We start from the raw sequence: 13,231 nt of genomic DNA on the forward strand, positions 1-13,231 counted from the left end.
AGGAAAGGAAAGGAAAGGAAAGGAAAGGAAAGGAAAGGAAAGGAAAGAAGAGAAAAGAAAAGAAAAGAAAAGAAAAGAAAAGAAAAGAAAAGAAAAGAAAAGAAAAGAAAAGAAAAGAAAAGAAAAGAAAAGAAAAGAAAAGAAAAGAAAAGAAAAGAAAAGAAAAAAGAACAATAGAGAAATACCTACAAGAGTCATCAAGTCCAAGTGTCTGACCACTTCAGGACTGACTGAAAGTTTAAAATATGTTATTAAGGACACTTTTCAAACCCTCTTGAACACTGATAGGCTTGGGGTATTGACCAGCCTAGGAAGCCTGTTCCACTGTTTAACCACTCTCTTGGGAAATAAATGTTTCCTGATGTCCAGTCCCAATCTCCCCTGCCATAGCTTTGAAGCATTCCCCCAGGTCCTAACCCTGAATGACAGGGAGAAGAGCTCAGCACCTCTCTCCACCTCCCCTCCTAAGGGAAGGATACTCTTAAATGATAAAAAGAATAATAAAAGATCTATGATGTGAACTTTCCAATTCTGCCAAACATAGGCATTAATAGAAAAGCAGTATCTTAAAACTTTACTTTTTTAAGACATAATACTCCAGGCACAATTGCCTATGCACCTTTAAAGAAAAATATGAAAGCGGAGAGGCTCACTAATAGTGTCAGGAAGAAGATATTCGTTTAACATTTTATCATGTTGCACATATTGTTTTATATTGAAACAATCTTAATGATTATGATTTTGAAAATTATAACTGTAAAATTAATTTGGATTTTATATAACTATACTTTCTTTTCTCATTAAATATGTATTTTAAGTACAAGTTGAAGAAAATTGGTTCAATATAGGAAGCAAAGGGTTGTCTCCACCATAGAAACCTTCCTTCTACAAAAATAATTGTGTTCTATGAAACATAGTGATAAAGAGCAAACCAAAAGATGTTTAGATCTTCTGTTTCGTTCACATGCTATCAGTTACAAATAATCTTTCACTTATCTACTTCCCTGTCACAAAATGTTTTATCTAGATAGTATAAAGAATTTTATTAATACTTCAGTTACATGAAATCACAGAACTTTATAAAACCAAACTAAAATAATGAACCCAGAAGTACCACAACATACCTAAAAATCCAAACAAATAAAGAAATCAGTCAGAGCCATCTGAAAAAACTATAAGCCATGCCATTGCATAGCACTCAAGTGTTGTGCTATGGTGTGTGACATTATGCAAAATTTCAATGATTAAGTTTTTTTTGCTCCTCCCCAGTTGCTGAAAAAAACCTAGAAAATTTAAACAATCATGCTGGCCTGTAACAAAACTAGAAGGAATTTCTATTTGCCTGAGGTTGATTCTGTGGGATGTGCAAATTTTTTTTTTACAGAATTTAGTGAGATGTTATAATAATGGCCAGTCTTCGCGAACGAAGATTTTGGGAAAGGTCTTTTACCTTTCCAGCCTGCGCAATGGATTTTTTAGGTGAGACACAGCCTGCGCTGAACTGAGCCCACCCTTTAATCCTAAGGTTCATCTGCTGGGGCCAAGGAAGTTTGGACAATGGCAGTGAGGTCCTCAGGACGTAGGTTTGTTTAGAGTGACCTTCTCATAGATGGATGGCCTCACAGGGCTAACGGGCTCCATCTGCCCGGGGGACAGAGGAATCGAACCTGGGTCGCAGGAGTGAGAGTCCTGCATCCTAACCACTAGGCCACCAGGGGTCCCTTAGTGAGATCATGAAATTTGATTACAGCATTGGGCTTCTCACCTTTTTCTAATTATTACAACATCTCACTGTTTTTTCTGAAATTTGACATGGAGAGCAGCAAGAGCAATGACAGTTTCCTGCTCTACTCAGGATGCATCATAATCTCACCTGTTGAAGCAATTTACAGGTATCCTGAAAGAGACTGGCACTCAGGATGAGTTGAAAGAGAAACATGGTTAAATGCATGGCAGTCATTTAGGGCACGGATGATTAGAGGCCTGTTAAAACCTGTGTAACTGTAGATGAAAAGGTGTAAAGTGGGCATGAATCAAACCCATTGTGGTCACGTAGTTTGATTTCACATGTAAATGTTCAAGCCTTGAAAAACACACCCCTGCTCATTCCCACTGAGATCTAATTATGTTCCCTTGAGCAAACTGCCTCAAGTGTTCACTTGAGATATGCACACTGAAAGTGTATTATTAAATGCACCACATTTCCTGATACGCATAGCAGAAAGCAATTTTGGACTTCAGAATATAACTAATTAGTATCACCAAACACAACAGTTTTACCTACCTGTATATATAAAAACCCCATATAGTCCATGTACACAAATATATAGTCAGACAGACAAATAAATATAACAGCTTCACGAGGTTTGAGGAGTTGTAGTTTTTTACAACACAGTGGTCATTACAAAACATTTTAGTGTTGAACATAGACTCCTTTCTGAGAAATAAATTCCTCAGCTGAGACATACAAAACCTTACAACCATTTATATATACGCTGTGAGAGAAGCGAATATAATTAAACTAGTCATTTATTTATATTATGTTTTCTTATATGTGTAATAAGTTTAAATGTGCCCGCATATTAATAAGTTTTATACATGCAACCACCATTAGAATGCCAAGTCAGTCTCCTAGAGTGACTTTCCTTTACAACTGACTTCACTGTTTCATCCCTGGTTCCCAAATATCTTGCAACCAGACAGCTCTGTAATACAGCAATGCCATTCCTAGTATCAAGTCACACCCTTTGCACTGAACTTTCAAGGCCTCCGGACTGGTATTTGTCAGGTTTTCCCTGTCTGAACTTTTGCTGGGGGGAGCTGCAGCTTTGTTTTCCTTCATTTTTATGGCAGCAATTTCTCTTATTGACCAGGTGTCTATGACTAGTTTACTTTGGTTTATTTTTGCACAGTACAATTATAATTTTATACAGATAACTGTAACAAGCTGTTATTATGTCAGAATGAAGTATTTATGAGTTTCACAAAAGTTATATCTCACAGCTAAAAACCACTCACCACAGGTCAAGATTTGTAGACATAGAGATGTACAAAATTGGCTCTACGGTTAACAAATAAAGAAAAAACCCAGTACCTAATACACATAAAACATACCATAAATAGTACATATTGAGATTTCTGTATAAAATATTCTAACTGAACTAATATTCTTTCTTTTTTTCCCTAATAACCAAATGTAAATTAATAATTTTTCTTGAATTAAACTGCTAAGATTTTTACTATACTAACAATTAATTCTTGGCTTTACTGAAACGTATTGTGTGCTTCTTCTTTGTCTGTGAATAAGGTTTTGATTTCTTTTTGCTGAGTTATCATTTTGCAATCCCGAGTCCTAAAAATAACAATAGATTCAGCATTAGCAGATTAAATTTTACTGCATTTCTCTGCTTAAACTTTCATTTCCATGGTACTATGATTAGTGGTGATGACCACCTGCATTTCTGTAGCAAAATGACCTTAAAATCTTTTAAAATTATCAATACTTCTAACACCTTGGCATCATTTTTATAGTAAAAAATCCTGTTGTCTACATATTCAAAACAGGTACAGAGTTCATTGTTTGATCTGATGTGAGAAGCTGTAAAATGGCCTTCGTCTCCAAAGCCTGTCTGTCATTTAGTCACAAAATCGTTTTTTCTCATTCCTGGGTCTTAACAAAGACACAGCTAGGTGTACCTTTCAAAAAACTTAATTCAAATTAGGTGTAAATATGTTCTTGTTCTTTAAAATTATATAGTTTACGTGTATGTGAAACAGTAGAATTGCAAAATTATGCCTATTAGAATATGATTTATTGCATTTTGAGAAAAAAAGTAGTTTTAATCACAATCATTGTGACTAGGTATGGCATATGAAAACGTTTGGAAACAGAAACTAACTTTCACTATCTGATTTTTCTATTTATAAACTTACTATCTGAAAATAATAATTTACCCACTATCAATATGCACTGCTTGAATTTACCTTTTATTTGCACATGTACACATATATATATAAACTCATTCCATATTCATGATCCTTGATCTGTCTGTATAATTTACGATTTGGATTTCAAAATGCATGAAAAGTTGAAAGAAATAAATGGAATTAAAGATTTATATTTAAGTTTCAGTTTTGACTTAATGTTTTATACAGAAAACTGCCACACCTGCCTATTTTATAAATCCGTACCACAAATGCCTCAGCAAGCAAATCTGGCATTTGCAATGAGTGGATAATAAAATTCCTGATCAAGTATTATCAGATGTCATCTATCAGGATAGGTGATTTATCCTAATAGACTTATACTCCTGGTTTTCTGGATGTGCAAATATAAATGAACAAAAATTCTACTATATTCAAAACAAAATATGAAGTCACATATTACTTAGTCTCTTTGAATTTCATCTGTATATTTTTTTTTGCCCTTATTGAAAGGTTTATCAATGACCTGTATTTGGATCCTAAGTCAGGATACTCAGTATTTTTAATACTGAGTCTACTTATTTCTAAAGACTTTAGGCATTTAAAAACAGACTTTTATGATGTGATAAACAACTATTGTAAAACATATTAACACTTCTAAAAGATTTTTTTTGGCCTATCTATTTCATCAGATCTTCATTTTTCTTTATTTTTCTCTTCCCTGTACCTCCCACTTCTGCAATGTTCATGAAACAAAACTATTGGTGTTAGCACGTGTAAACTGGTAACACCAGTCTGGTAAGCTGTATTAGTGAATACAGCTAGATGTGAAATGAAGTTTGGTTGTGAAGATACTAACTAAAACATTTAAATTATCAAAACATCATTACTTTGTATTTTAAGTCCAGTTGGAGATAGAGTGTACCTTCTAGGTTGCAGTCACAATAGATATCAGATGTGAAGTGGTCCAGTTCCTTGCTGAGTTAGATATTGGTATAGAATAACTGATTACTTAACTACTGATTCTTCAAAAAAAATTACTTAATGACTGTTAATGGGATTTTTTTTTGTTCTAACCTAGAGCTATTTAGACAGCAGTTAGTGGTTTTAACTTGATTTTAGAGATGCTTAGAGACTTTGACATTTCTTTTCATGGGCACTTTTTTAAAACAAACTTTCATGAGAACTTTTTTAAAATAAAGCTTCTACACTGGAAAGGACTATGAGTACACTGTAGACAGGTTTAGAAAGCAAAGCGATCTTAAAGAATTGGAGAGATTGCCTTACAAGGAAAAAAAAAGAGAGAGAGATGCAATTGTCATTAAATAGGACACTATCTTTAGAAAGGTGTAATGTACAGCTCAGTTACAAAATGAGTGACAGCTAATCAGGTAACAGCTCTCTGGAAGAGGATCTGGATGTCATAAGAAAGCATGAGCTGAACACAAATCATTAGTCATCTCTCTGAAAAAGCCAGACATAAAAAGCGTGCATACTAGTCTGCAACAGATGGGGAGACATTTTTTCTCATTAATCAACTTTTATGTGACCTCAACTGCAAAGCTGTGTCAATTTGACCTGAATCTTCAAGAAAGATATCAACCAACTAAAACCTATTTCCTTTAAAAAATATTAATATTTACAGTTGATATTATTTAGTTTTCAGGAACAAAAAGTATGAATCATGTAAATATTCATCTTGGGTTTCTAACAATAGCACTAGGATACCTTAGTATACTATATAAATAATAGAAACAACAGTATACATTTTTTATTCTATGTAATATATCTAGCCATGGAGAGAAAACAACAAAATTAACAAAACCGTTATGAAAGACTGGTGACAATGGCATGAGGTGGATGTTTGAGGGAGTCAGCAAAGACTTGACTGTTCACCAGCAACTAAAACTGGAAACCACTTCCAGGCACATGAGGGAAAAGAAAATAATCTGATATAGTCAGCATGGACTCACCAAGAGGAAATCATGTTTGACCAACATAGTTCTGTAAAACTGCTTTTGGAAGAACTTCTGTTATCTTCAGTTCTTGAACAGCTTGGACTGTAGATATGTGTTGAAAAGTGATAGTTTTCAGGAAATATAGAAGTATCATGTAAAGCCAAAATCTGGCAGATAATGACATTTTAATTTTCATTTTAATTTTTTGTTTTACAGCCACAGGAGACCAGGAAATGGAGCACAAAGCAGTTTAGAGATTCTTTTATTTATTTATTTATTTTTTACATTTCAATCATTCTGCTGTGCAAAACCTCTACAAACTCCCTTAATGGTAATGTCCAATATCCCAAATAAGAAAGATGAAAAGCTATGACATTAATGTGAAACCTTTGGCTATGGTAAGAGCTTGTGCATACAGTAATCTCTATCCCTTCTTAAAATATAAAATAAAACTGGAGGCAGACAAAAGCAATTATGTTCAAAGCTGGTCAGTCTTAAAACAAACTGAAAGTAAGTATCTCTCTAATAACAGGTACCTGATTTCTGCCAAGTACTACTGACTTCTGATAAATATATAGCCTTTTTATCTCTAAAATCTGAACAAATAAAGAATAAAGAAATTAAAAACGTGTACCTCACTGGTAAGAGCACATAATTGTTTACTCACTGATCCTCACTAAAAAGACACTAGTAGAAAAATAAACAGTAGAAATAGAGAAGATAATGTCAAGTTATTTTTTGTTTGGTTCCACATTAGTGCTATTTCTGTTTGTTTTCCACTATCATTTGTTTTAACCATAAGTTAGTTTACACCTAAAGGAAGGACTTAATATCTCCCAATAAAATGGTCAAGATCTTCTTATTGCCTAGCTCTCTTTTCCATGTTGTTAAGAGACATAAACTGTCAGTAAGACTGAGTGAGAAAAAATATATGCCTGATGCCAACACAAAGTTCAGCATTTGCTTTTTTATCACAGGAAATGGTATTTTTACATGTAATAATTTATTCAAAAAACATTTCAAAATGTAGATGTGACTTCAAAAAGGAGATTTATTCTCCTTACACTCCTGCCCTTTAATCACGTTTTAAAAGAAAAAAAAAGTTTCTTTGTGAATTATAAATTTCAAAAACAACACTAAAAAATAAATATATTTGAGACTACCATAATATTATTAACTCTAAATATGGATCTATAATGTAATTTCCAACCTATTTTATTCTTTCTTTATCACTATCAGTGTCTATTTGATAGACATTTTTGTTAGCTAAATAGAAAAAATGCTTGAATTACATCTCTGGATATACTGTGTGTCCATCAAAAGGTCATGGATAGGATTAGAGAGTTACATATAGTCTAATGATTTCAATAAAAGCTTTACTAGTATATTAATTTTTTAGGTATTTTGCATAATACTTTGTATGAAAAATATATTTGAATTTGGAGACCAGCTGGCAGCTGCAATAAGAATAATTTTGTCTTTTCGATACTAATGTTCAGAGGTTTTTATTTAAATTAAATATTTCTTCTAAGGAAGATATATCACAGCAATATATATCACAGAGAAAAAACCCGGTGAAATGATAGCATAAAATATTTCTTAATTTTCCAATATATTCTGAATTATCTGGAAAAATCATAATGCAAGCATATCTCAATTTTTTTCTGTTACTCCAAACTGTCCATTGTTATAAAAGACTGTTCAGAAGTACTACTATCAAAACATTTGTTGTAGAACTTTCTCTTTGTCTCTGTTTCTGTAGAGAATAGTACTTCTCTCTTTTAATTAAAAACATTTTTCATTCTGTGATTGCAAAAAAAATCTAAAAACGTGAACCAAGGGCAATTATGAATATGTAGAAAATCTCAGAAAATGGCTTGTGGAGATTAATTCTGCCTATTATGTCTCATCAGGGACCTTTGGACTCTGATATTAGCATTTTTACACAGCACCAAAAATGTTCTTCTGTAAGAGAAATCAATATTCTGAATGTCAATAACACCCATTATCTTTTTTTCTGTCTCCCTGTTTCATGGTATCTGACATCAGTCAATAACTGTCAATAGAAGAATTCAATTAATTACTGGACATATATAGACTGATCAGTTGTCTGCCTCAGTTGGAGATGCTGGATTCAGCTTGCAAACAGGAAGTTTTCCTCAGGCCTGTAGAATTTAGAAAACTAATTTGTGAAACTAACTACAAGTTCTCTGAATTCTAATGTAGGCAGAGCAGTGGGGGGGAGGGGAAATAAAAACTTGATCAGTATAATTTTGAAAACTTTTAGCTGCTAACACCCACAGAGCTTTATAAAAAAAAAGAATAATAATAATAATAATGATAATGGCAGTAGTATATGAATGCCCTAATTGTTGACAGCTATTACTTCATCTTTAATACTTGAATGAGTGTCTTTTTCAAGTAGAATAAAAAGGCAGGGTACTTCTTGAATGTGAAGTGAATTAATTATATTTCAAACTGGCATTTAGTTATTCATGATAAAACAATACATTGGAACAGCACTAGAAGGGTCAAAAAATACTATGCAAATCTTTGATCCCCATATGATGAAGCTGTCCAACACTGAACTGAAAATAAAAGTTGAAGACAATATTTAAATATTGAAATTGTACCTCTAGATATCACTCATGTCTACTAAAGCTATCATAATTTTTAAAAGAACTCGACCTTATTATTGTCTGTTTTTTGGAAGATAAAATAATTTAAATTACTATAATGGCTTTCTTGTATAAAAAAAAGATTTAGTATCTTAAAGATATTCTTGATTTTTAAATATTCATTTCTTAACTCTTTGAATGGAGAAAAGACCAGATACAATCAAGCCTAAATGCTAGTGGCAAACCCAGCTTCGTGAGATATTTACAAGTAAGAATTTAAATTCCTTCATAATGCCATATTTTAATTCTAAAATATTTCTTAAAACTTGTATAAAAATACTTTTTTGGTCCCTTCTTCTGTAAAATTATGTTTGTATAATCAAATACTTTTAGGAATCATAATTAGCATTGTACAGGGCTTAAACGGAAAGTTGCAACTTCTTTAAAATTGTTTATAAACATTCTGTTGTACTTGAAATGCCACAAAGATAAGTTTGGTAATTCTTATGTCTGTAGTAATGGAAATGAATGTCTAATACCTGAGGAATTTGTGAAATGCAGATATAAACACATCAAGTATTTCCACTTTTGAAATCACTTCGCTAATCAGAGAGTCATTTAGGTTGAAAATGACCTCTGGAAGTCATCTGGTCCAGCCTCTGGCTCAAGAGTAAGTACAACTAGAATTATAAAGCTTATTATATTTCAAGTGGTTATACTAGATTATCATAAAACTAGTGATTTAATAAAGATACCACCTCCCTCATTATTTTACCACCTTATTGTAAATCCAGTTCAGGAATTGTATTTTGATTGGCCTAATTAAAAAACATGGAATGAAAGTAATTATGCTGAAAACATAGTCTCTTAGCAACATAGGTGCAATACAAAATGTTTCAAAGCTTAAGTGGCCATAAAACTTTATAGGAGAGTTCTTCAGTGAGTATCTTTGAAACAGCAATCAAAAGATAGATGCACTTGACACATCCACAGGACTCATAAAGAGACTAAAGGAAAGAAGTAAGCAAACTAAAACAACCACAGAAGTGTTTCTTAGTTGTATCACAGAATCATCAAGGTTGGAAGAGATCTTCAAGATCATCTAGTCCAACTGTCACCCCAGCACCACCATAATCACCCTTAAACCATACCCCGAGTACCTCACCCAGACACCTCTGGAACATTTCCAGAGGCAGTGACTCCACCACCTCCCCTGGAAACTTATTCCAATGCCTAAACACTCTTGCAGTGACAATTTTTCTTCTAATATCTAATCTGAACCTTCCCTGGTGCAACTTCAGGTCATTTCCTCTTGTCTTTTCACTTGAGACATGGCAGAAGAGACCAACCCCCATCTTGCTACAACCTCCTTTCAGGTAGTTGTAGACAGTGATAAGGTCTTCCCTGAGTCTCCGTTTCTTCAGGTTAAACAATCCCATCTCCCTCAGCCTCTCCTTATATGATTTGTGTTCCAGACCCTTCACCAACTCCACTGCCCTTCTCTGGACGTGTCTCAGCACCTCCGTGTCTTTCTTGATGTGAGGGACTCAAAAATGAACACAGGACTCAAGGTGCAGCCTCACTAGTGCCAACTACAAGGGGACTATCACTGCCCTGGTCCTGCTGGCTGCATTATTTTTGATACAGTCCAGAATCCCATTGGCCTTCTTGGCCACCTGGACACGAATGGCTCATATTCAGCTGGCTGTTGACCAGCACACACAAGTCCCTTTCTGTTGAGCAGCTTTCCAGCCACTTTTCTCCCAGCCTGTAGTGCTCCATGGGGCTGTTGTGACCCAAGGGCAGAACCCAGCACTTCACCTTGTTATACCTCATACAGCTGTCCTTAGCCCATCAATCCAGCCTGTCCAGATCCCTCCGTAGATCCTTCCTACCCTACTGCAGATCAACACTTCCACCGAACTTGGCGTCATCTGCAAACTGACCAAGAGCAAACTCTATCCCCTCATCCAAATCATCGATAAACATGTGAAAAAGGACTGAATATACAGGATCTGTGAGAGGTCCACAATTTTGTGAAGCAGCACCTGGAGGCCAGGAAGGATTACTTAAGGCATCTCAAACGGTATAAGAAGCCTGTCATGAAGTAAGTAACTGAAATGTGCTCTAAAACACCTAAATGTAGATGTTTACCCATTTGTGTCTAAAGTTGCTTTAGATATCTAATGTATCACTGGAATAAATACAGCTAAAAGACTTATTCATCAGACTGGCATCCAGGTGCCTGCTTCAGGCTAAGATGAATTACCGTGTAGATTTCCCTGGTTGTAAATATTTGATGAAAAAATTAACATGTGTTTTGTTTTAGATAAGGTCAAAGCAGAAAGGCTACCGATTCAACAGAGTGAGTAACCAGCTAATATAGAAAAAAAAATCATTTGTGTTTAGTTTTATAGAAATAGAATTACACACATGTAATAGCATGCATGCAATACCTTTTTTTTTTGAGAGATGCCGTGAGGCAAATATAATCTACTACTAAGTCTGCTTAAAATCAGTGAGGTGAAAAAACCCCCTACCTAATTATAGAGAAAAACAATGTAGACATCAAAATGTTTCAAAATATCTAAGTTGCAATTAAAAAGAGTGATCATTCAGGAGGCTGTTAACTTGACATTCTGATAACAGAGAACAGTACTATGAATTATGTTAATTGTGTGAAAGGCTGAATTAAAATATGACACATGCTCTGTCTTTGTGCATAATCTGCATAAGTGCCTTCTTTGCCTTGGAAAAAAGCAACTAAACAAAACAACAAACAACTAGGAGGTAGCAAGAATATATTCATTATAAGCAATGTGCTAAGTAAAGTATCTCAAACTACTTTGTTGTGTGGGATTTGTATTTGAATTTCATGAAGATAATATAAAATCTTATAAGTACATTTCTGGGCTTTCATTTGTTTACTCATGGACCCTATTCAATCCTGCATGTAGAAAGTGTCTGCAAATGTCAGCCTTCTCTGTGTGTTATGATGTTTGTACCAGGAGATTAAAATACATTCACATTAAAGCTTTGATCAAGGATGCATTTCAGAAACAATCTCCAGTCATCTCTTACTGTGCTTTGATTTGCATCACAGAGCAGTCTCAGAGCGGATAAATTGATCTGGTTTTGGATAAAAGTAAGACTGGAAGGTGTTCTCCAGCCAGGAACAGGCGTTCATCCTAAAGAAGCAGAACTAGTCCACAGTAAAAACCCTGAAATATACACATAGTGTGAACCTCATGCTCTTAGCACTAACTGTTTTGCAGTATAAAGCTGCTTGTGGTGCACAGCACTACTAATGCTGATTTAAACATAGCCTTATTTATTCTCTTAGGACAACTGGAGGCAATACTTGGATCTTGTCCTATCCCTCTTTCTCTCATTTTCCCACCCTCTGAGATTCTGCTTATGCTCAGCAGATGCAAGTTTCTGCAAGATCTCCATGTGAAGTCAAGAAAGATGGTAAACAATGTGTTTTTCAGATTTACTTAAAAACCCTAGATTCACCTTCTAGAAACTTCTGAATTTTGATTGAAGAAATAAATCAGGCTTTTTATCTTCTTGACTTGTACTTTGTTGTCAGGTACTTATTCTAACAATTAACTTTGGAGAATGTTGCTTAGAAGAATGACTTCTGCAGAGAGGTTAAAATCTGCATAAACAAAACTCTGCATTCACAGAGTCTGTGAACTCCATGAAAACAGAACTCTTGTGTTTTACAAAACAGAACAGTCATAAGAAAAGTATCAGAGTCTTGATAAAGTTCAGAAAAAACGTAAATTTCTAATTTCCACAATTTCAAATTTCACATGTCCTACGTGATCTGTTATTGTCTTCCACCCATTTCAATACCAAATATAAAATTAGAAATGAGTAGTGATGAATGAACTCCTCCTAGGATGTTTTCCTCCTTAGGCAGAAAGATGAGTTTCTGTAGTGAGCTGGTCTCCATTTTAATCTTCTATAGCAACTAGAGCGACCTATATCTCATTCTTGCAAAGAAGCCTCTGTTTACGCCTCACTTCAATTCTCAGTTCTTTACCATGGTGCACAGGTAATATCTTTGCTTATACACTTTAGAAAGATCAGTAAGTAAATTATGCTCTAGTGATAACTTATTTAAATTAAAAAACTCTTCATTAGGTTAAAAATATTTCCTTTGGTCGTAATGAGGAAAGTTACCACTGATAGGAATCAGGAGAAAAACCATGCTGTGAAATCTCATCCTTCTTACCAGCAATCTTGAAAGGAAAGGGATGATCATCCTAACAGGTTCTCCCTTTTTTGAGAGGTATGAAAAACTGGAATGGCATGATGTCCCCTCATGATTTTATTTTTTAAATACTAAACTACAGGCAATATTTCAGGCTCCATTTTCCCTTTTCTAAGCAAGACAATTGGAAGAAATGAAAGCATTTCCATGTCCTGGAAAATAAACATTTTCCCTATGTCCCCTTCCTAAAGTGGGGGCTTGTCCAGTGGTTCCCTTTCATGTAGAATTACTATACAGCTTTAATTCAAAACTGCTTCCTTTAATACAATACAGGAGTTACTACAGGTCTGGGACATAATGAGGCATGCAAAGAGAAGGCCTTTCAGAGCACAAATGTGTGAACATCTTCATGTGAACATACTGTTTAACCCCTTAAACAGTTTACAGCTTGTAATCAAGAAGAGGATACCCTACATTGTTACTTGCTAAAGACCAAACCTGAATACTGC

General features: G+C 34.4%; 1 protein-coding gene across 5 annotated transcripts in view; it reads right to left on the bottom strand.

Annotated features, from left to right (window-relative positions):
- The window catches only part of CSMD1 (CUB and Sushi multiple domains 1), a 1,127,710-nt gene that overhangs the window by 318,692 nt on the left and 795,787 nt on the right, over window positions 1-13,231 (bottom strand). The gene's annotated exons all lie outside the window — the stretch shown is intronic.

This window comes from Neopelma chrysocephalum, unplaced genomic scaffold, assembly GCF_003984885.1.
Source record: "Neopelma chrysocephalum unplaced genomic scaffold, ASM398488v2 Primary Assembly neopelma1_80b, whole genome shotgun sequence".
Classification (NCBI taxonomy): Eukaryota; Metazoa; Chordata; class Aves; order Passeriformes; family Pipridae; genus Neopelma; species Neopelma chrysocephalum.